This window comes from Glycine max, chromosome 16 (genome assembly GCF_000004515.6).
Source record: "Glycine max cultivar Williams 82 chromosome 16, Glycine_max_v4.0, whole genome shotgun sequence".
Classification (NCBI taxonomy): Eukaryota; Viridiplantae; Streptophyta; class Magnoliopsida; order Fabales; family Fabaceae; genus Glycine; species Glycine max.
The window spans coordinates 2,825,229-2,847,887 of record NC_038252.2 but is presented as its reverse complement, the minus strand read 5'-3'; the positions used below and the strand labels follow the sequence as shown (position 1 = coordinate 2,847,887).

At 32.1% G+C, this 22,659-nt stretch overlaps 2 pseudogenes; one reads left to right on the top strand and one right to left on the bottom strand.

Annotated features, from left to right (window-relative positions):
* Positions 1–3,259: 3,259 nt before the first annotated feature.
* LOC100806922 (BAG family molecular chaperone regulator 6-like) lies at positions 3,260–8,918 on the bottom strand (annotated as a pseudogene).
* Positions 8,919–10,056: 1,138 nt separating this feature from the next.
* Positions 10,057–14,171, top strand: LOC100806388 (F-box/kelch-repeat protein At3g61590-like; annotated as a pseudogene).
* Positions 14,172–22,659: the final 8,488 nt, after the last annotated feature.

The window sequence follows — 22,659 nt, the reverse complement described above, 5'->3', positions numbered from 1 at the left end:
TTTTATAACATGAATTTGATTCCAACATGAGGGGTATGTTTCAGAGAATAAAATATACTCATAGTTATTGATTAAAAAAATTAATATTTAAAATTATGATATATATATATATATATATATATATATATATATATATATATATATATAATTTGATTTTTTTTTCTCTCTTTTATAGAACAAACAAATGAGTTCATTTTTTTAATTCTAATTAAAAGAATTGTGAATATAATTTTAAGCGGATTAATTATTAATTACTTTTTATACTCTCAATTTATTATGAAGTATGAACTCTATTAATGAAATAGTCCACTCATTTTTTATGCAAGTGGTTGAGTTTATTAGCTTATAAATAGTTACATTCATTGTTCTTAAAAAAAAACAATTACATTCATTGATAAAAAAAAATAACTCTTAAATTATGTGTAGTGTTATTAAATATTTTTATAACTTAAATTATTTAATTTTATGAGTATTTTTAAAATAAAATTTAAAATTTTGATATTATTAAATAAAATTAACTAAAAATTATCTATTTTTTTTTTATTTTGATGAATTCATTATTATCATTATTATTTTATATATAAACGAGTAGAGGGAGTATTAATTATAATCTTCCTTAAAATTATTTTTTTTCTAATAAACAAATTACATTTTTAATCAATTAAGGGGCCCAAGCGCCTCTAATAAGCAAATTATAAAGCCATATTAATTTATATCACTTGTCAGTTGTCAAGTTCATCGTCGTCTAGGGAGGTCAGCGTCGGCTTCTTTAGGACAGTCCAACAAGCCATATTATTTTGGTGATTTCTAAAAAACTAGTGTATTATGATCATGCTTTTCTTTTTCTTCTAAAAAACTTAGTATATTAGGATCATACTTTTTTTTTCTGAATATATTATGATCATATAATCATATTCAAAGTAATTAAAAAGGAGAAAGGTAAACCGTAAGGATATATTATATGCGAATAATGACAAATCTGATGTGTAGACCAGCATTAGTTACGCGGTCATAGTTTAACAAATTTGGTACTTTTTTCACTGTTACTATGTTCGTACCAAATAAGTAACTCTGAATGAAAAAAAGAGTAGTAATTTTTTGATACCCATATATTATCTATACTTAATTGATAGTTTTATTTTTTCTTTATATTTTTCTATTTTTATTTTTCTCCTTTTCTCTCTCAAGTCTCAAGTAGCATAGATAAAGGTGTTTATACATCTTTATTTAAATAAAAGAAAGAACTTTCATGGAAATCAAGATTAATTACCTTTATAGTTTTATATGCAACACTTGCCTTTAATTCTTTGCAGACTGCAGTCATTTCTACGAAATCCTACTACGAATTTTCCTGAGACACACAATATGTTTAGCTAGCATAAAAACCTCAAGAACTCTCCCTATTCAACCAATGTAGAAAGTTTTAAATATTTTTGTTCTTAATATTTTTGAACAACCCTTTGACTCATTAGTTGCATCATTGAGTAATAATTGTATAATTTCTCCAAGTATAGCTAGCACATCGATCTTGAGTAAACATCTTTGCCTCATTTATAAGGTCCAGGAATCCCCACATGATAAGTAGGTTCAGACTTCAATGTATAAATTATTTTCTGAATTTCTAATTGATTCACAAAATAAAAAAATCATTAAGCTAACAATGTATCAAAATTAAACTCAATTAGTTTTCTCACCAAAAACTGATGAAACAGAAACATTTACATTTTCATGATCTTTATCAACAAGGAAAAAAAAATTAATAGGAAGAAAGAAAAAAGTTGCTTATGGTAATATGGGATGATATATATAATTGAGGAAAATTAAACATTTACCTGGCTTCATCAGTTGAAGAAAGGTCATGGTTCCCATAATTTCCTCCTATGGAAAGCTTCACCTTGACACATTTATTCTGGCAAGTATTAATCTGATCACTAAGGAAACTGCACCCATTATTGGATGCATCACAATGACTAGCAAGATTGAGCTTTGGAGGGTTTCCATTGCCAAATGTGGATAGGAAAGCTGTGTTCACAATGGCATAAAATTATAACCCATGTAATCTTTAATAATATTTTTTTTTTCAAACACTTATTAAAAATGTTTTTAAAAGCTTTTGCCAACATTTAAAAAATGTTACCAAATATAAATAAATGTTGTCAAAAACTTTTAGCAACATTTTTAATAATTATTAAGAAAAAAATATTGTTAAACACGTATGTATATGTGTAGTAGTGCAATTGTCACTTTTACATGTATTGGCCAAAGTATCCTCTGCACCATTCTGTCCCCAGTAAATATAAATTACACCCGCCATAGAGGCATCAAGCAGGGTTGTGAACACAAGGAAAACAAATGCAAATTAATGGGGTTAGTTTTGAGGTGCCATAGTGCAAATAAATTGGTTAATTTGTTGCTTGCCTTCAATGTATTATGTATGAGTTAATCTATTTATATTAGCGTCTGGGGAAAATATTTCCTAGTCTTCACGTCTTGGGGAGAAATATTAAGACACGTGTTAATATATCTGTGTGGGAAAGCCTGGACCTTATAAATGAGGCTAATTAAGATATTTGCTCAAGATCGGTGTGCTATGCTTGGAGAAATTAACAATATGACTCAATGAACTTGATGGTTACAGGAAAAAGATTCAAAAGATTTGTGTGAACAAGGGTAGAATTAGATAGTCTTTATTTCTTTCTGAAAATTATTACGTTGGTACAAGAATAGGGTAATATCTGTGTGAAGCATGTCACGTAGCCTAAAGGAAATTACTTTGTAGTTTCCAATTAGTCATCCAAGAAGAAACGTTCTTGTAGAAAATCTGGGTGGAGAAATCCCACCAAAGAAACATTAAATAGGAACATCACTTAGCACATTATATTTTATACTTCATTTGTAAACAGAATTCATCGCATTATTTCTGCATCAGTAAGATATAGAATAGGCTATGAAACCGAGGGGAAAATGAAAAATGTTAAGTAAATTTGAAAAATATTAGGGTACTCAAAAATACATTGCCGTAAGTTGAGTATAACCATATTACATTGAATTGAATTATAGTATTAAAATGGGGATTCTCAAATATTAATAGAAAAAGTTAAGCTGACAGACTTACAGAACAGAAATTATTCAGGATCATGGCTCAGAAATTATTCACTTTTAAATAGTTGGATTCTTAGTTAAAACCTAAATACTAGAATCCAACCATTTAAAGTTTTAGCAGAACTACCAATTGAAACCAAAAAATATACGCCGAAGAGAAAAAAACAACTTCGTATCTTTAAAGCACAAAAGTACAGTTATTATAGTGTTTTCAGTAGAACAGGACTCATACCACAATCTCACAATTACATTTACATATACTCAATGAAATAAAAAGGAGACATTACATTGCAACATAAAAGGCTCTCACATGCAGTGAAACATTAGGAGTATTTCATTTCATGCAAGACATTTTGGAAGTTGCTGGTCTATACCGTTTTGTCTTCACTCTCTTACTCCTGCTCCTGGCTAGTTTCTTCTCCAAGTCCTTCACTCTGCCAGTCAAATTTGTTATCACGCTTAACTGTTCATTCCCGGCTTCAAGCAACTTCTTCATCATCTCCCTTAAATTCTCATTCTCTTCCAGTAACTTCGTGTCACCGTTGAACTCTCCATCGCGCATGGCCGCAGGCAGCTCAGGTTCTTGTAATGCAGGTGGAGGCGAAGATAGTTCGGTTTTCTCTTTAAACAAAGCTTCTGGGTCTTTATCATCAGCACCAATTGCCTGCTCAGTAACCATCTCTTGTGTCTCCCTAAGTGCAATCTTCTCTTCTGGTTCCTCCTCCTTCTGTGTTTCATTGGAAGGTACTAACTCCATTGGCTTGGCCTCGGGCGATATGTTATTTACATCATTTGCTTTTGAGCATACATCTTCATTTCCTGGTCCATGATCATTGACTTGTGTTGTCAAAGGAGGTAACTTAGTATCATTTTCAACTTCCTCACCTGACTTACACTCAGTTCTTATATCTATTGGTGCATCACCATTGAGTTCACCTTCTTCCTGGTACTTGATTTTCACCCAGCATTCCCCAGAAGAATGCACCTCTTTTTGCTCTTCCAGCTTCTGCTGTTGCCCTAGTTGAGTTTCGTTCGCAGTGTTATCTGTTGAAGAACTTGTTTTCTCATCTGCATTGCATTCCCCTTCTTGAGCTAGTAGAACCTCTTTATATGTTTTAGGCTTAGCTCGATCGTGCTTCTTAACTTCAGATATTGCTGTATCCTCATCAAGTAGTCCCATAGGAAGCTCAATAAATATGTCATTCTCAGTTTGTGTTCCCTCTTTAGAAATATTCATTTCATTGTTCCTTTCATCCTCATCAAATAATCCCACTGGCATTTCCATCATTGCATGGTTCTCTAATCCATCTCGTGCCGAATCATCCACCATGGCTTGGAGACTTCCAGAACTAACATCATCTTGTTCTTCCTTCTCAATAATAACATCATCGATATCTTCATCAACAACTCCCACAGGAAATTCTTCCAAAACAGTCTTATACAATTTATCAACCTCGTTTAGAATGTCTTCCGCAGTGGGAATGTCTTTCGCTTCTGATTTAGCTTCGGGTTCCACAGCCATTTTGTCCGTCTCAGACAGATCACTTGTAGAATTCAATGTGTCATCTGTAACCACTTGGCTAGTATCATCATTATGCGAGCCATTCGGAAGCACAACAGACTCTGCTCCCTTATCTGATGTAGGATCAACTGGTGACTGGGATTCACTTCCACCAACATTAGCACAAGGACCTTTTGCATCATCACTAATGCCTTCAGCTGAGTCTGCTGGTACAGCAACTTGTTCTTCATTCTGCATATTCATTGGAGTGACTTCAACATGTTCCTGAACATTGAAATCCTGCACCTGCTGCTGAGGTTTCTTGGCCATTATATAATCAAGCCTTTCTTGCAAAATTGTCAGCTCTCTAGCCAAGGATTTTCTGATCTCCCTGATACTTGGATGCAAACCCTGATATAAATGTTGAGCGATATGTAAGCATAACATTGAACAAGGAAGTATAACTAAATTAAAAAAAATCATAAATAAGATGAACAACGATTAATAGCTCAGACAAACCACAACCAACATTCATATCTGTGCAGATCAAAATGCTAATCTTTGTTCAAATGCGGAGTGCTTGTAAGTTGTAACAGGTAATTAGGCATGTAAAAGTCACTACCCATATCCATGAATGAAGAAATATCAAAACTATATTACAGATGTCATGATATCTAACTAAGATTAGCTAATATCAAAACTATACTCTGATGTCATGATATCTCAATTAAGATTACCTAATAAATAAAAATGGAATCTTTTTACTGAAGTACAAAAGCAAAACAATTTCATATTCCATGTAATGTTTATTGTCAATGAATCAAAAATATAAAAAATGCATTACTGATTTCATTTTAAGTAACGGTTATCTGACATGTACCTGTATAGTATCCAACTTCAGCAGGAGTCTCATAATGGTCTCTCCAATTGCAATTTTTTGCTTGTCATCATTTTGAAGATCAGAAGATCTCTCAAAGGCTTGAACACGGTCTCGAACATCAGTCACCTCCTTCCTGACTTCATCTATCTGCTTCAACTTCTTCAATGCTTCCCATTTTCTAACTTGATGTCCGCGATATGCAGCTTGTATCAAAACAGAAGCATCTGCATCTGACAGAACTCTTACCTCCTTTTGACCTGCGTCAGTTTGTGCGCTTGAATCCTTCACATCTTTTAGTTCTGCAGTTTTCTCCCTCATTTTATCTGCCCCTTTATCTGCCTTTTTATCTTCAGTCTTGAAGTCATCACCATCTGGACATGTTCCCCTTGTCCCTTTCGGATCTTCACTAGGTATGTTTACATTTATCTGGCTTTGACATCCATCCCTACACTCAACACCCTGGTTTTCATTAGTCTTGCATATTTCTGACACCGGAATGGTCTTCTCCTTTGGTTTAACTCTCTCACTGGTGTTTGTTGGCCCATTCTGATGATCCGAATTTGGCTGACCTTTATCATGTGTTCCACTCACAGGAGTCTTGAATGTTTCACCAGTTGTAGCTTGGGATTGCCCTTTTGATGAAGGTGGACTTGGGGACCTCGACCTTGAACTCAAACTCAAACTCCCGTTGCCATTTTTCTTCCTTGGTAGTGGATCAACTCTCAGACAAACCGGAGGTAACTTGGATCCTTTTGGTGAAGATGCAGATTGCCTCTTTTTGTCACCAGTGCAGGAGTCCTTTTTTGTCACATTCTCTTCCATTTGCTTCACAGGTATGCTTCTGGCATTAGTCACTTTCTCTACAACATCCGCAGCATTTGTATTTGTGTATTCAGCTTGATTTGATCCGGTTCCGTTCCTATTCCTACCACCTTCATCAACATGAGACTTTGCTGGAACAGATTTTAATGTATGGGGTACCTCCTCAATAACTTTTGGTGAAAAAGTATTCTTCTCCTGGTTTTTAGTCTCACCACCCTCCTCCGGCTTATTGTAATAAGGCAACCAGAAGATAGGGAATGGAAATTCTGACCTATTCTGTTCACTTTGATGTTTCTGGTCCACTTTTCCATCTTCAGATTCCCCTCTATTATTGCCAGACTCCTGTTTCTGGTTTCTTGTTCCATATCCATCGTGAATCACGTTCGGGGCACCCTTTATATTGAAGGGAAGCCATCCATTCCATACTCTAGGATCCTGTGCTGGCTGTGCATCAGCATTAGAATTCTCAAAACGAGGAGACTTGTCTTGTTCCCCAACTTCCATTGTATTAGGATTCTTCAGCTGTTTGTTACTTGTGTACTCCTGTGGAATCCAAACTAAGGGATATGGGTAATTCTTGAGCTGGATTGGAGCCAAAGCATCATTCACTTTCTTTCCACCATCAGGTTCATGTTCTTCAATCTTCACACTTCTACCTTCCTTTTGGCTGCATGGATGATTAGGACAGCCACAACAATGATGCTCTCGGGGCATAAATTTGTCATATTCATACCTGGGCAGATCCATAGTATAATGTGGTTGTAGTGAATAAGGAACAAAATATGGTTCACTATATGAAGGACAAGTTCCAGAATAGTACATTGGAGAAGGAGCATGAGGATTTGAAGGCATGTAGCTATAATGACAAGGGAAGTTGTTGTGGCCACAGCAGAAATGTGGGGGAATAGGGTGCCCTAAGTTGCCAGCATATGGCCAATGTTGGTCATAAGAAAAGGGTGGTTTGGATGGATCAAGCTTCATTTGAGGGTGAATAGGTTCAATGCCAGGATGATAATAATGTGGGAAAGGTATTTGGTTTCTCTGATATGGGTATGAGTCCATGCTTCTATATGCAGGCATCATTACTGATAACTCAGGAAGTTACTAGGATAGAGTGCAAATTCTGCATTATCACAGAAAGGATCGTTAATAACAGGATTAGTATCGACCAAGAACGAATGAATGAAAGAACACCATTTTTGTACTTCCTTTTAAGCTAGCAAAATAGAAAAGAAAAACATGCATCATAGAACATAAAATAAGAATAATTTCTTCTGAAAAGAAGTTCCATATAAGAGCCATTAATTTTCAGCGTTTTCAAGCCTAGAAGGATATGGTCTAACACTAACTGCACAAATCTTTTCCTATAATTCAAATAATGCCAAGAAAAAGAACTTTAAGATCATTATAAATGTAGAAATAAAACAAGGGAGATCGATATGTCTTCCAGACATAAATAAATACCAAGGTTCTATTTTCTCCTTAATGTTTCTCAGTATCATTTTTAGTCAAAAAATTAACATTGCAAAACTCAATTGCTTTACAATCACATCAAAATTTGCATTTCTGATACAAAATATCTCATATCAACAAAGGAAATTGCTACGTTTCTGCATGTTTTTTTTTTCATATTTCTGTGATGTGATCACGATAATTCAGAATTATAATTACACAAGAAATAATAAATATGTTGTAATTGCAGCAAGTCAGCAACTGCAAGAACTTAATTAATAGAAAAACTTATCAAAACATGAGCCAATATTATAACTATATATGATTGTTTTAGCAATGATCACACAAATATTAGGATAAACATTTTGATTCTTAACCGAGCCTTAAGAAACTCTTTCAAAATTTATGTACAAGTACAACAACAAACCAATTATATCCCAAGTAAAATTAGAGGTGACCAAGTCTTCAAATAGAGTTATTTGATAATGAAGGCCAAAAATTTCATGTACCATGGTCCATTAAATGACTTGCACTCATATAATTCTAGTCTAAATGGATTAACGTAAATCTTTCATACAGCACCATGAAGCAACTACAACATGGGAATCCCTAGAAAATGTCATTAACTAATTAAAAACTATCTTTGATTTAATCATTAACTCAAAACAACCAAGTACCGACAAAGCTCCTACACCCACATGAAAATAACAAGAGTATTGTTAATCAGTACCCTTGAATACTGATTAAAAAATGTTTTCTAAAAGTTACATTAAGGTACGTTTATAATACTTTTTAACAATCATCATAACGAACAAAGAGCTTCACTCTTCCATTTTATCATCATTCATAATCTCATCTAGTTAGTCAGTCATTAAAACAATGATCCAACAAGTAAATAGAAGAGAAGAAGAATGGCTTACATAAAAATTTTCCAAGGAAATAAAACAACAAAAGAAGAGATATAAATTTAACAGCCAAACGGTTCCGCCCGATCCAAGTGAGAGAGAGAGCTATCGGTATAAAATCGAGCCACCAACCCTGAAGCGAATAATGATTCTAGTGTTCTGTGTACGTGTGTTGCGATGCAGACGATCAAAACTGTCGTTATGTGACAACCTTAATTCATGGGAATGTGAAAGAGAACGTGCTGCTTTTATATACGACACTTCTTATGTTATGTCTGATAATAGAAATGGTTAGACTAAATCTTTGTCTTCGAGATGTTTCGCGCGTTGTCTACTGCTAACTACTAAAATCTTCTCTATTCTCTAGATTTTTCGTAACGGGTAAGGTATGGCCCTCATATTCTTGCCACGTGTTAAGGTAATTCTTCTCTCCCACGCTTGTATATCTGAGAACCTTCGGGGACTTTTTTTATCATATTTTCAAACTAATAAATATATTTTACAATAAAAATTACAGTATTTTTTTTAATTTAAAGAAAAATAAAGTGGAAATTAAACAGGGCCTTATATAGACGTTTGGGGACTTTAGGCAATTTTTTTTAAGTTGTAAATTAATTTATCAAAATTTTATAATTAATTAATTTTATTATTTCACATTTAATATATAAGATGATTATTTCGTTCCATTAATCTTATGATATTGGTGATCTTAGATAAAATTTAAATGATTTTAATTTTAAAAAATTTATTTCAACGGTAGCAACAATTATCTATCCATTTTTGACAATTCACTTCAAATCTCTAAAAAAATGAATACTTAAATCTTAATTATAGTGAAAAAATAAGAGAACTAAAAGAATTTATAGTGAAAAAAATTAATTTTTAATATATATATATATATATATAGATAGATAATAAAATAAAATTAAGTTTTTGAAAATTTTAAAAGTACTTAAATCTTAATTAATCACTACAACGGTATTTAGTTTTTTGATAAGTTGATTTCTCATTTCCTAATTTGTGATTTTCTTCTTGAAATGAGGTGATTTTTGTTTGAGTCTTCTTATCTTTGGTGAGATATGATGATTGTGCCCTTGTTGTATTTTGTCCAATTCATTCTTTGGTTCAGAATTTGTGATTTTCCTTTTGAAATGAGGTGTATTTCGTTCTTGTATATGTTCTTCTTATGGCATGAATAGGTGTGGATTTTAAAATGTCTTTTTCATTTCTACATGTGGTGCTTCACCTTGTATTAGTTTGATTTTCCATGATCTATTATATCCTCAGCTGATAAAATATTCTTTAGTTTTCTTTCTTATTTGTTGTTAGGATGATTTAAAAGTAAGCTGAGTACTTTTGAATATACTCAGTAGCCCTTTACTTTCAACTCTATCATGGCGGGAGACACTTCATGGATCAACCACTATGATGATGATGGTCGAAGGGAGACTAGCTAGGGAGGTCGGTTCATTTTTGGAATTTGGTGAGGAAGTTGATAAAGAAGGAACTAGTGTTTATGTGGGTGCACTTTTGCCTGATGAATTGGTGGAGCGTATCCTAGCCTATCTCCCCCCATTGCAAGCATTTTCAGAGCAAGATGTGTGTGTAAAAGATGGTATGAGATTGCTACCTCTAAAAGGTTTCTATGGAACCCTTCAAATTTGTTGCCACAAAAACCTTGGTACTTTATGTTTACTAACTCAGATGAACCATCTGGTTATGCTTATGATCCCACCCTTCGGAAATAGTATGGCATTGAACTTCCCTTGATTGAAACTTCTAATTGGTTCATTGCTTCGTTGTATGGTTTAGTTTGCTTCATGAACAATGACAGCAGAAGCAAATTATGTATGTGCAACCCCATTACCTAAAAAAACTACAGGAAGCTCGATGGGCCTCTAGGTTTGAAATCTCGTGACTACAATGCATTGGCAATGTCAATGAATAAAAAATCCCACAATTACAAAGTGGCAATTGTGAAATCAAAGCAAATCCCTGAGGATTTTGTCCAGTGGGGTATCTCAATTCATATATACGATTCAAAGAATGAGACCAGGATGACAAATTCAACAGAGGTTTTGATGGGGTGGAGAGGTGGTAATGAGAGTGTGATATGCAATGGTGTGCTATATTTTTTAGTTTACTCAGTCATGGGTGTTCCATCAGAAAGTTGTCATGCGCTGATTGCATACGATATCTCCCATTGCTCTTCGCAAACTACCTTGAGAAGGAGCTTTATTGCTCTACCTTGTTCACCAACATGTGGTCGTCTGATGAATATGAATGAGAAGCTTGTAATGGTGGGAGAAATTGGTAAGCATGATCGACCCGACATAACAAAAAGAGTTGGAGATAACTCTAAAATTTGAATTAATTTGATAGTTAATTTTGGTTAAAAATATTATAATTTTTTGTTAAAAATATTATAATTTTTTCACTTTATCATTATTTTTAATGAAATAATAAATAAATTAATATCTTTGTAGTTTTTTTTATTAACATAAGTTAAAAGAAGAAGATTTAAGTGATTTCGAAAAAAATTGATATAAAGATTTGAAAAAAAAAACTAGAAAAAGTTGAAGATTGAGATAGATCGTCCAATGCAAAGAAGACCCATGAAAAGTCCAAAGGCATGCTTAGCGCGAAAGCCTAGACTAAGTGTGAGGTCGCGTGAAAATTAAGCTACCTTGACCCTATTAAAAGGAGTAGCAAGTACTGGAAAAAAACACTCATTCCTACACACCTACAGAGACACCGAGACTAAAACTCCATTGTTGGAAGCCTGACATACCAACTCTTGTAATATAACTCTTTCTTATTATCTATTTAATGCAATCTTGTTTCTATTGCTTTTTATGTGCTTAATTGTTTATTATGATTTGGTCATCCATATAATGTTTAGGCAATAATGCATTGAAAAATGATTATTTCCTAAAAAATTGAGAAAATGGTATCTAAATAAAATCATTGCTAGAAATAGATTAATATTCATTTAGCCCAATTCATGCATCTCTAATCTTAATACAATTTATTATTTTTCATCTTTAAAAAAAAATTGGAAGAAAAGAATAGATAAATTAGGCTTTTCATGCGGAAAACCAAAAATAAAATGTCTTAGTAGATGTGGATAGAAACACGAATACTACGGAGAGAGAAAATTATTAATAACTTTGCAGCACAAATAATTTGACATACTAAACCTCAACATATATAAATTCTGAATTCATCTTTTTATCATCATCTTTATCATTTATTTTTTTCTTATCTTTTACCTTATAATTTCTTATCTATTTTATCTTCTATTTTTTTATCTTTATCATCTTTTATTTAAATCTTTATCTTATCTTCTATCTCTCTTTATCTTCTATTTTAAATTTCTTATCTCTTACTTTCTTTATATTTTATATTTAAATTTCTTATCTTTTGCTTGTAAATTGAGTTTGCATCAATCTAAATACAAATAAAGTTCATGTGTATTCAACACTCGGACTTCCAAATACTTTATTGTTTGAGATAATTTGGTGCACTTATCAATGAGTTAACCGTTCTTATATGGGTTCTTAATGATAGGAAGTGGGAAAAGATTGTTCGGATGCCTCACAAATACTTCCATGGCTTTGGGGAGTTTGATGATGTTTTTGCTAGCTATGGTACAGATGATCTAATTTACATTCAAAGTTATGGATCTTCACTGGTTTTTGCTTTGAGCCTAGACTTGAAATTTCTCCATAGGTTGTTCTCCACACAATCAATTGCTGCTATTGACACTTTTGTGTCTCAGTTTTTACTCCTTTGTTCTTCAAGTAAAAAGTTTAATATGATTTTTGTGTTTCAACAATTTATACAAAGTGTACTTGCTCATAAAGTTGGTTATTCATGGGTACTGGATTATTATATACCATTTGAAAATATAGCATAGCTACATATACTCAAGGATACTTTATTTTGATGTGTTTCCATGAGACTTGTATTATATCTACTTATCTGCTACCTGTTTTTCTTTGTTTTCCCTAAAATTGGAGGTTATCATGCATTCAAATATTTTTTATTGATTGCCAAAACAGAACAAAAAATCTTGATGTGGTGTAACAAATTTTTTATTTGTAAATTTTTCTTCATTTCTTTTATCACCTTTTTAACTAGGACAACATCTATTTCAAGGTTAGTACCAATTTTCTTCTGCCTAGCAGTGCCAGTGTCCTTTAGAATTGTGTAACCTTCAGGCTGTCATGTACTGACTTGTGTTGGATCCAAAATAATTACGTCATGTGCTATTATCTAATTGCTGGGAATCTATTGCATAGTTAGGGAAAGTTGTTCAGTGTTGAAACAGTCTTTACATGTCAGGTCTCATCTTAGAAGAAAAGAGGAAACAAAATTTCTTATATAGATATAGATAATATTTTTTTTAGTTGTACGGCTCCTTAATGATATTGAATGGGATTGTATGAAACTTTTTTTCTAGTTCTCTAGCACATGTAATATTGTAATCTCCTTGATTTAGTGATGAGCCAATGAGCACATGTGTACTCAGATCACGTAATCTGTGTTGTGCATGCAGTCAAAGAGTGTGGTGGGTGTGTTGTCCGTACATCACATTATTTTATTTACGACAACCTGAAAGGTGAAACCTACTCTGTGTTGGTGGAGAAGTGAGGTCCACGCCTGCTATAACAAATTAAATTCCTCTAATTTTAAAATAAGCAAATGTGGCACCTTAGTTTTATTCAATTTAATTCTAAGGAGTTGATTAAGTGAAACAAGATAAAATTTTGTATTGATTTGAACCTCCACTTATCTTTTTATATATATACTTCTAAATTATTATAATTATTTATACCTTAAATATATTAAAACCCCCAAAATATTTGGATAAAAAATGAGACGATTTTTTTTAGGTTTAAAAACAAAAGGACTTTTATGGTTAAAAAACTTGCGAAATAAATTGTACATAGTTTAAATTAAAAAGTATGAGTAAACCAAATTTTATTTGACCCAAGTTTTCATTGATCAAATTCGTACAAAGCACAAAAAAACCCTTTTTCAATTGACACATGGGAACTACTATTGGTCCCTACACTCTTTGCTATTAGCCCCTACAAACCTAAAAAAAGAACCTCTTATCCTTCTTAGTTCTCCCTTCCCCTTTCCCTTCCTTGTGCCACCAAGGTCCTAACCCTTCTTCTCACCCCCACCCAACCCATCACCACCACATCATCTCCGCCTCAAATTTGAGTTAGTGTTGCCCATCTTTGTGGCTCCAAACTCCAGTTTTGCATATGCAACCCCCTTCTTCTTAAACAACATTGCACGTTACTCTAGACTCTGAATTTGTGTGCATGACCCCCTTGGTGTAGCAACCAGCATGGCGCTCGCCACACCATCATTTCACCTCCATTTGTGTGCAAGACTAAACCTCCAAGGCTCTGCTTGTGCGATTTCCCCATTGTGCGATGGTGTTGTGGCGCATAAATCTGTTGGTGTGGGTGTTGTTTGGGTTGCACAATGATGGCAATGAGTGACATGGTTATGGTTGAGGTTTGAGGATGTGAAGCACAGAGAAAGAAGAAGAGGCAAATAGAAATTCAATTCCCTTGTATAGTGTATAACAAAATTGAGTTTCCATTTTTTTGCACTCCCTTTAGAAACAAGAAAATACAATTCTTTGTATAATATACAATGAAATTGTGTTTCCGTTGTTTATTTTTTTCACCTTCTTCAAAAAATAATAGAAACACGATTACATTGTATACTATATAACGAAATTGTGTTTCCTTTATTTTTTTTCACCTCCTCTGCAAACAATGGAAATGTGATTCCATTGTCTATTTTTTTCCCTCACAAAAGAGACATGATTCTGTGATACAACACAACTGTATAATGAAATCGTGTTTTCATGAAAAGGGTAATTTTGAAAAAAAAAAGAAGGTATCAGCCCCTTAGTAGGTGTCAATATCAAAGGGGTTGAGACCAATAGCAATCTCCTTGACACATTCGTTATCCATTGTGCTTGGCCCAGGTAAATATTGGTCTTCCTCATTTAATTCTACTTCTCTCCTTCTTCTTCTTTTGGTGAAGATTCCACTTCTCTGCTTATGTTATATTTATGTTTTAAGAAAATTGGGCTTGTTGACAATTATTTTTTTTAATGTAGTTACACTTTTTTTAGAAAAATTTATTTCTCTTTCAGGTTTGTTCGTAAGTTGGTTATTATACTGGCCTCCGCCTGCGATCCATTTTTCCGTGGTATCGTATTTGTATGTTTTATGTTGTCTGTTCTTGTTTGCTTTTTATGGACTTTTTTACAAAACTCCTTTTAAGGGAACGTTTTCTGTTATTCTGGTGACAAAAACAACTCATGATATATAAATAGTAAAAGTCGCTTTTACGAAAGCCGAGTATCTTTTTTACTTGGTTTGGTTTAAGAAAAATAAAAAGAATGTCTCCTTATTTAGTTCATAAAGAGAGAGAAAAAAATAAAATAATATACTCTTATATTTTTATTATAAATATTAATGAGAGGGGGAAGAGGTAAATTTAGTCGGTACAATCTACAAATTATAATATACTACATTTTCTTTCTTATAAATCATCAAACATTGGAGGGAAAATAAAAATCAAAAGGATAACAATTTTAGTCGTTTTATTGCTCCTTTCTTTTGCTTCAAATTTTAAAATTAAATAAGATAAAATAATAAGAAATATCCCTTCTTTACTGTTTATTTCCGATAGAAAACAATGTAAATTAAGTTTATATCAAAGTAAATAATTAAGGATATATCTGTCATTGAGTTAATGTAAGGTGTATTGTAATATTAAAAAAAATAGGTTTAATATATTAATAACTGTTTCATTTTTTTGGAAATTTTTAATTAGGTCTCTAAAGTAAGAAAAAATTATAATTAATCTCCTAAAAAATTATAATTATGTCCTTGATCTTGTAATATATTTTTTTAATTCGATCCTTGTAGTTTATTTATGCCAGCTTGAAGGTGTAAATTTTTTTTTTTTGCAGTTCTATTAATTTTTGAGACCCAATTGCAGAAATCATTGAAAAATCAACAGCCCAAACACATTTTTTTTAATTTACAAAATTAATTGAATTTCCTAAATAATTCAAGACTCATATATTAAAAATATAGGTACAATCTTTTATTTATATATATATATATATATATATATATATATATATATATATATATATATAAAAGATGAGAACACTTTATTACGTGAGAATATAAGAATAATTAATAATAATCATTAGATTATAATTATAAATAATAGACGATTGAGATAAAAATATTTAAAAATTAAAATTAAATTTTAATATAACTATTAAATAATTAAAAGATTCATCAAACAAATCACGTATTAAAAATATCTTAATTATTATTAATCCATCGTCATCATCATGACTGTCACCATCTTCGTCGACATGATTATCATCACTGTTGTTACTATCACCATCATCATAATTACCACTGTTATCACCGTTATCTTAATCCAATGATTGTTATTAGTTATTTTTATATTCTCACAAAAGCCGTAATATATATATATATATATATATATATATATATATATATATATATATATATATATATATATATATATATATATAGTTATTAAATAAGACTACATTTGTATATAAAATAGAGGTTCATTATAATAGAAAAAATGTCCCTTCCATCAAACATGGTTGGGGATACCTTCACCAAATAATAATGTATGCCTCATTGGGAGAAAGTTATAGTAAGTCCTAACTTATTATGTAACGTCTTCCCATATGTGGATATTTTTTTTTTCGAAGTAAGAACAGAAGACAATATTCTGGAGCTTATAACACTCACACAGTTTGTTTAACCAATCGAGTTAGACCATTTTGGTCTATATGTGGATAATGTGGATATGTGATATGCTTGAAAGTGGATTCTGAGGAAGCTTAAGACGGATCTTTGGTTTCTATGGTTACAGTCTTACTGTATACAATGGGGCCCTTATGGCATTATTTTGGAGTGATTTGTGCATTTTCTCTTTTTTGATTATATGGCAATAAGAGAATCTCGTGAATTTTCTTAGGTTCAAAGTTCAATAGGTCTCTCCTTATTGAAACCAGTGTAAAAATGGCCTTGTTAAAATTTTGAAAAGTTAAAGAGGTTGCTTTCATTCTCTGTTGCATGATTCTCTTAACTGTTTTGCCTTTAAATTTTAGTTGGTTTTGTTCTTCAGGACACTACACATGTTACTTGTAGGCCAAACCTATTGCCATATGTGACATTTATAAGAGCTAAAGAGAACAATAGGCTTTTGTTGAGTAGCTTTGCTGTCCTTGTCGGGCCTCTTCAATTATGCTAGCTGCACATGTTTCCTGTGGTTTGAATAAACCTTCCCCTTTTGAAAGTTTGATTGTGTTATAATGTTTGGATTGTGAAGTGGAAGGCTAAATGGTGAAAAACATTGGTAGTGACTGAATAGGTTTTAAACTTGGAACCAATGGGACATGTCTTGTTTTCTAGCTAGATGTTTCTTTTGTAGATATACTGTGGCTTTTAGGATGAAGTGCGTTTGAACATGTGATCTGCTCCTTTCATGCACTTTGGGTGGTCTCAAACACTTTGAAAGATAGGTCAAGCTATGGTCAATTAATGTTACAGTATGTGTTCATTTCAACTTTTTGGCCTTGTGAGCCATTGTCATTTTCTTATGACCTTGCAGTATGTTTTGATCTTCGATCATCATGATACGTGTGAAAAGCAGAAGCTAACCTATGTCTTTTCATTATATGATTTAGGGTAAACAGAACAATCAAATCATGTGCCTAGTTTTTTTTTTTATAAAATCATGTGCCTATAAGAAATGAAATGGTGGTTCATAAGTGAGTTTGTAACCCCTAACTTTGCACATGAAGCAGTCTTGAGATTTATAACTCCTCATCATATTTCATCTCTAGCTGAAAATGTTTCTTTTGCATATTGCTATGGACATTCTCAGTCTTGTAATAGTGCTTTCTGTGACTAGTGATTTGGCTTGCTTGAATAATAGATTAAATTATTGTCCCTGGTCTTTTAAAACTGTGCCTAGTATACTCTACTGTTTTTGAGCTTTTAGTGACTTTGCAGCTTTCTTTTACTTAGTCCAAATATTGTGCAATTTTCTGTCATTATATTAGATATTCACACATAAGCAAGACATAATTCATTGCCCATGTGAAGAACCCCCCTTTAAAAGTTATTTAATTATATTAGTTCTTGAATTCTGGTGATTGGTAATCGTAGTTTCTTCTAACAGGCGTGATTGTTATTCGTAACTTCTTAGACCTTAGTTGATAGAAGATGGTCCAGTTCTATTGGTTTTGTTAAAGTTATATGAGAGTAGAATCAGAGAAATCTATTTTAATTTCAAGTCTTATGGTTTTAAACTTTTAATTGTAGTAAAAACTTGAGAAACTAATACAACCTTGTCTAAGATAATCCAACCAGGTGCATTAGTAGTATCTACTTTTATGGTGCACAAATACTATATGGTTCATTTTCATCTTATATTTGAAATGTTTGTCTAGTTGTCTTGATGCTCAAATCCATACGAAATGGAACTATATAATCCATAAATTGAAAACAATAACTGAAAAGAAAGTTTGGCATTCATTCCATATCCAAATCTCAAAAATAAAATACTTTTAGGTAATACTTCTTTTATACTATCATCACTCTGGTTCAGTCTTTGGCTGACATTAAATATTTCTGGATCCGTCTCTGCTTACAGTAAATCAGTGAAGACTACAAAAATGTTTATGCTATACATTATTGTATACTTTGTCCTCTAAATAAATGTAAGTTATACTATTGCCTTTCCCGATGGATCCAGATGTTTGTCTTGTTATGCATCCTTGTGTTTGATGAAATATTGTTATAAACTTATTATTCAATTCGTCCCTTCTCAACTTGCATCCCATTGTTATCTTATCCTTCGGTTTGCGAAGGAGAGAAATATATAACTTTTTAGACCTTGTGTTGTGAAAGGGATGGATCATGGATGTATCTTATATATGCACAATTTATAAGCTAGACTGAAGCGACTACTGTTTAAAAGCTAAAGAACATATAATAATAATGAGTGCAATTTGCAGACTTATGCTTCTCTTTTCAGGTAAATGTTGTGCTAGTCTAGTCCCTATGCAGGTACTGCAATGATAATTATGCAATAATCTGGTCTCCTTGAATATTATTATTGAACATGTACATTATTCACCTGGCATTTGACTTTTCAATCTTGGGGTACAAAAGAACTTTGACCAAATGATATTAGAAATCAGCGTCCTGCAAAGTGGAAATTGAAGATATATATGTGTGTGTGTGTATATATATATATATATATATATCCTAAAGGACCTTAAAAATATAATAGCATTTGGTGATGTGTTAAATTTATGTGTGAAAGCACTCTTCAATTTGTTTGACATTGGTTGATTTATTTCATGGAGCAATAATGTCATCTGTGCCAAGATGTACCGGGGTCCTCTCTAATGGGTTTGTACCAAGGTCCTATGGAAAGGTTCTCCAATGCTTTCCGTACGCGTGTAGCATTCAATTCTGTCCATCTCTTGTACTAGTAGATATTTAACGAGGAAGACTTTTTCTTCTTTCAGGTTAAATGCCAGCCATTAGATTAAAGGGTCACAAGAAAAAAATGAGGGAAAAATTAATGGTTAAGATTTCTCTTTCATCAGAGCTGACCATGAGGATTAGATCCACACTCAGATTAAGTGTTTTTTAGGTGGTTGCTGGTCCAAGGTAAGTGAGGCAAGGCAGAGAGTACAGTAGGTTTGGTGGTGTTACTAGCAAGAATTTTGATGATGACTAGGTTATAAAATGATTTTAGCAAATGATCTTCGAGAGGAGTCTTAGATCTCACGTGTGGGGGGTAGAGTCTCATATTTATAAGTGAGGGTGGTTGATCCTAGAGTATGTGCCAGTTACCAATTCTGACAACTTGGCGGGTTACATGTCGATGCAAAGTTTGAGAGACCATTAGATGTCTACTATTCTGGTGTGACAGAACATGATTCACAAAACATGATTTGGTGTGACAAAACATGATTCACATAATGGGAAGGGTGTGTGGGCCTTCCTAAAAGGACATCATAAATACAATACATTTCCTCGTAACGCTTGTTAGGTTGAAGTTACTAAATGGCTTGACATAAGATGTAGACCTCAACTGATTATTAACAATGTTTATAGTTCTTCGTGGACTTGGAAGATCTCACTGAGGTTTTGTGCATCAACCATTAGGGTATCTCAAATAAGTTCCATTGAGTTGGACTTGTCTAGAGGCCCAACCCAAACCAGAAGGTTAAGAATATTTTCTTTTTTAGGGTTTATGCATGCATGTGACACATTAGGTCACTTAGTTAGAATCCCCAAACTTTCACCAGGTTATGTATTGACTATTGAGCTTGTTGAATTTTATCTCTAGACATATGCGATGACTTGTAGTTCCCTTGTACAAAATTATAAATAACAAACCATTATAATTTGTTATATTTGTATTTTTAATATAATTTTAATTGATGTTTCCTAGTCAATTACTATAATTTTTACTTTATCCTTGATATTGTACCTCTCATTTTAGAGGATACAAAACCCTTTTACCTTTACTTGTTCAGGTTAACTTGGTTTTTGCTAATTATTTATTATTTAATAAGTTGTACTTTCATTATAACGAAATATACTCCAATGAAAAAAAATAGAACATTAAGTAACCATAATTTATGAGTTCCTCATAAAGCTTGACAATCTGAGGGAAGGTGAACGTTGCAGCACAGAGAAAAAAAAATGGTAATGTATTACATGCACTAGCACTACACAACATTACCCATGCATGTTGGATATGTAAAAAGCTATGTTGTTAATGTCAGTTGGGAGCAAAGTTTTAGACCACAACAATCTATTCAAGAAGGAAAAGGATGCTACTTCAAAAGCAGTTAAATAATTATTATTGTGGTCCCCTAATGAAATTAACTTGGGAGCGCGGGTTGGGAGTTCGTAATAAATGCAATTATCCGATTAGTTACCATGAACATAGGTGTGATGGCAATGCCACTGTTCAATTAACCGTCTTGGGTGGTAAGCATATATTGTCATTGATGTTGATTGCAAGACAGAAAAAAGGGGGTGATAAGTTTGCAAAAGGTCTACCCACAAGGGCACAAACCCCCTCTATGAATAGTAGTACCATTTTGCATGGGCTTTTCATGATAAAAAAATGAAAAAAAAAAGAAATTAATTTCAGAAGTTGAAGCAATTGCTAAAGGTATAAATTATAGGGAAGATGGACCACAATCTCCATCTAGTTCATGGCTTCATGATTATGAGGATCACAAGGACCATGTGCAACATTGTGGACCCAAATTAGTGGACCATGTTTGCCTAGCTTAAGCCCAAAATCGGTGCACTGACCAGGACAACACAACATGAATCCAAAGACCTATACATTCCAATATCTCCAGAAGCCGCATGCTAAAAAGTTTTCAATCTTCCCTAAGTCAGACATTTTAGTCATAATTGCATGCATAAACATAGTTCTTGATGAACAAATCCAAGACCCAATTGATCTTCTAGATTCCATAGTATAGCTTTAGCTTATGCTTAGATTAGATTAGCATGAAAGAAAGCAAAATGACAAATTCAAAATTGGATCACATACCATAACTTTTGGCTTTTTTTCCCCTACTTCCTTCCTCTTTTCCACTCCTTGTTTTGCCTCATGACATCTTATGCTCGTCTAGTACCTACAGGTTAGGAGTTAGGAAGGACACACACCTTAAAAAAAGTCATATAAAATCAGAAAAAAACGAGGAATCTATCCATCATTATAATGAGACTGGAATGTCAGTCCACTTCAATTTTATTTTAGCATCCTATGACATAATTAATTAAAATCAAATTTGAGTAAGTACTTAGTACTCACGTACTTATATGTTTATTAATTCGGTTATTAAAATTACCTTTAATAAAAACTGATATATATGTATACCTCATTATTTTAAAAATTTATAATAAATTAATATAATATTTTCAACATATTATTTTCTTAAAAAAACAGTATATTTTGCTTTTAAAAAAACGGTATATTGTACGAATGTTGTTCTATAAAAAATAAATTCCAACTAAAAGATTTGATAAAAACTCAGTTTTTTAAATGATGATTTTACAAGCATCTAGTCACATTTAAAAATAATTAATAGATTTTATTTTAAATATTTTAATTTTAAATTCTTAACATATTTCTTTAAAACAATGTAATTTTTTTGTGAGAATTTGCTCATTTAATTATGAATATAAAACAAATGTGTAAATATTCATTATATCTTATAAATAAATAATATATACATTGATAATATAAATGTATTTTATATATTGTTATAATACATACCCTATTAAATTCATATATAATTTTAAGGGATAAGATTATGTTATTTATAATTTAAAATATGAATCTTAAAAAAAAAAGAGATTTATGACGGATGCTAAAATCGAAGATGTTAAGATGCTGAGGCATGAGGAAGCAGGGGATTTAGGAATAACTCCACAGATCAACCACGTTTATAAATTTTCTCGTACCTATTTACATATATTCAATTAATAATTCTTCTCAATTAAAATAAATTTTTACCAAACCACTGTATTTAATACTATTAGTCCATTCTTTTCATGATAAGAGAACATGATTTATGTCAACTATAGGTTCAAAAATTAATTTCATTGGCAATATGTCATTTGGCAGGTTTAAAATTTTTTTACAATAAAAGTTAAACATAAATTTATTCGTTAAATAAATCATTATATATATATAAATATAACAAAATCTTATATGACTAAGTTAATTTTATAAATTTCCTCTTAATCCATTTGTTTTTGGTCCTTGTTCAAAAAACATAAAAAAGAGAAAACAAAACAAAAACATAACACAAACAATTTAACAGAGAGGGGGACAAA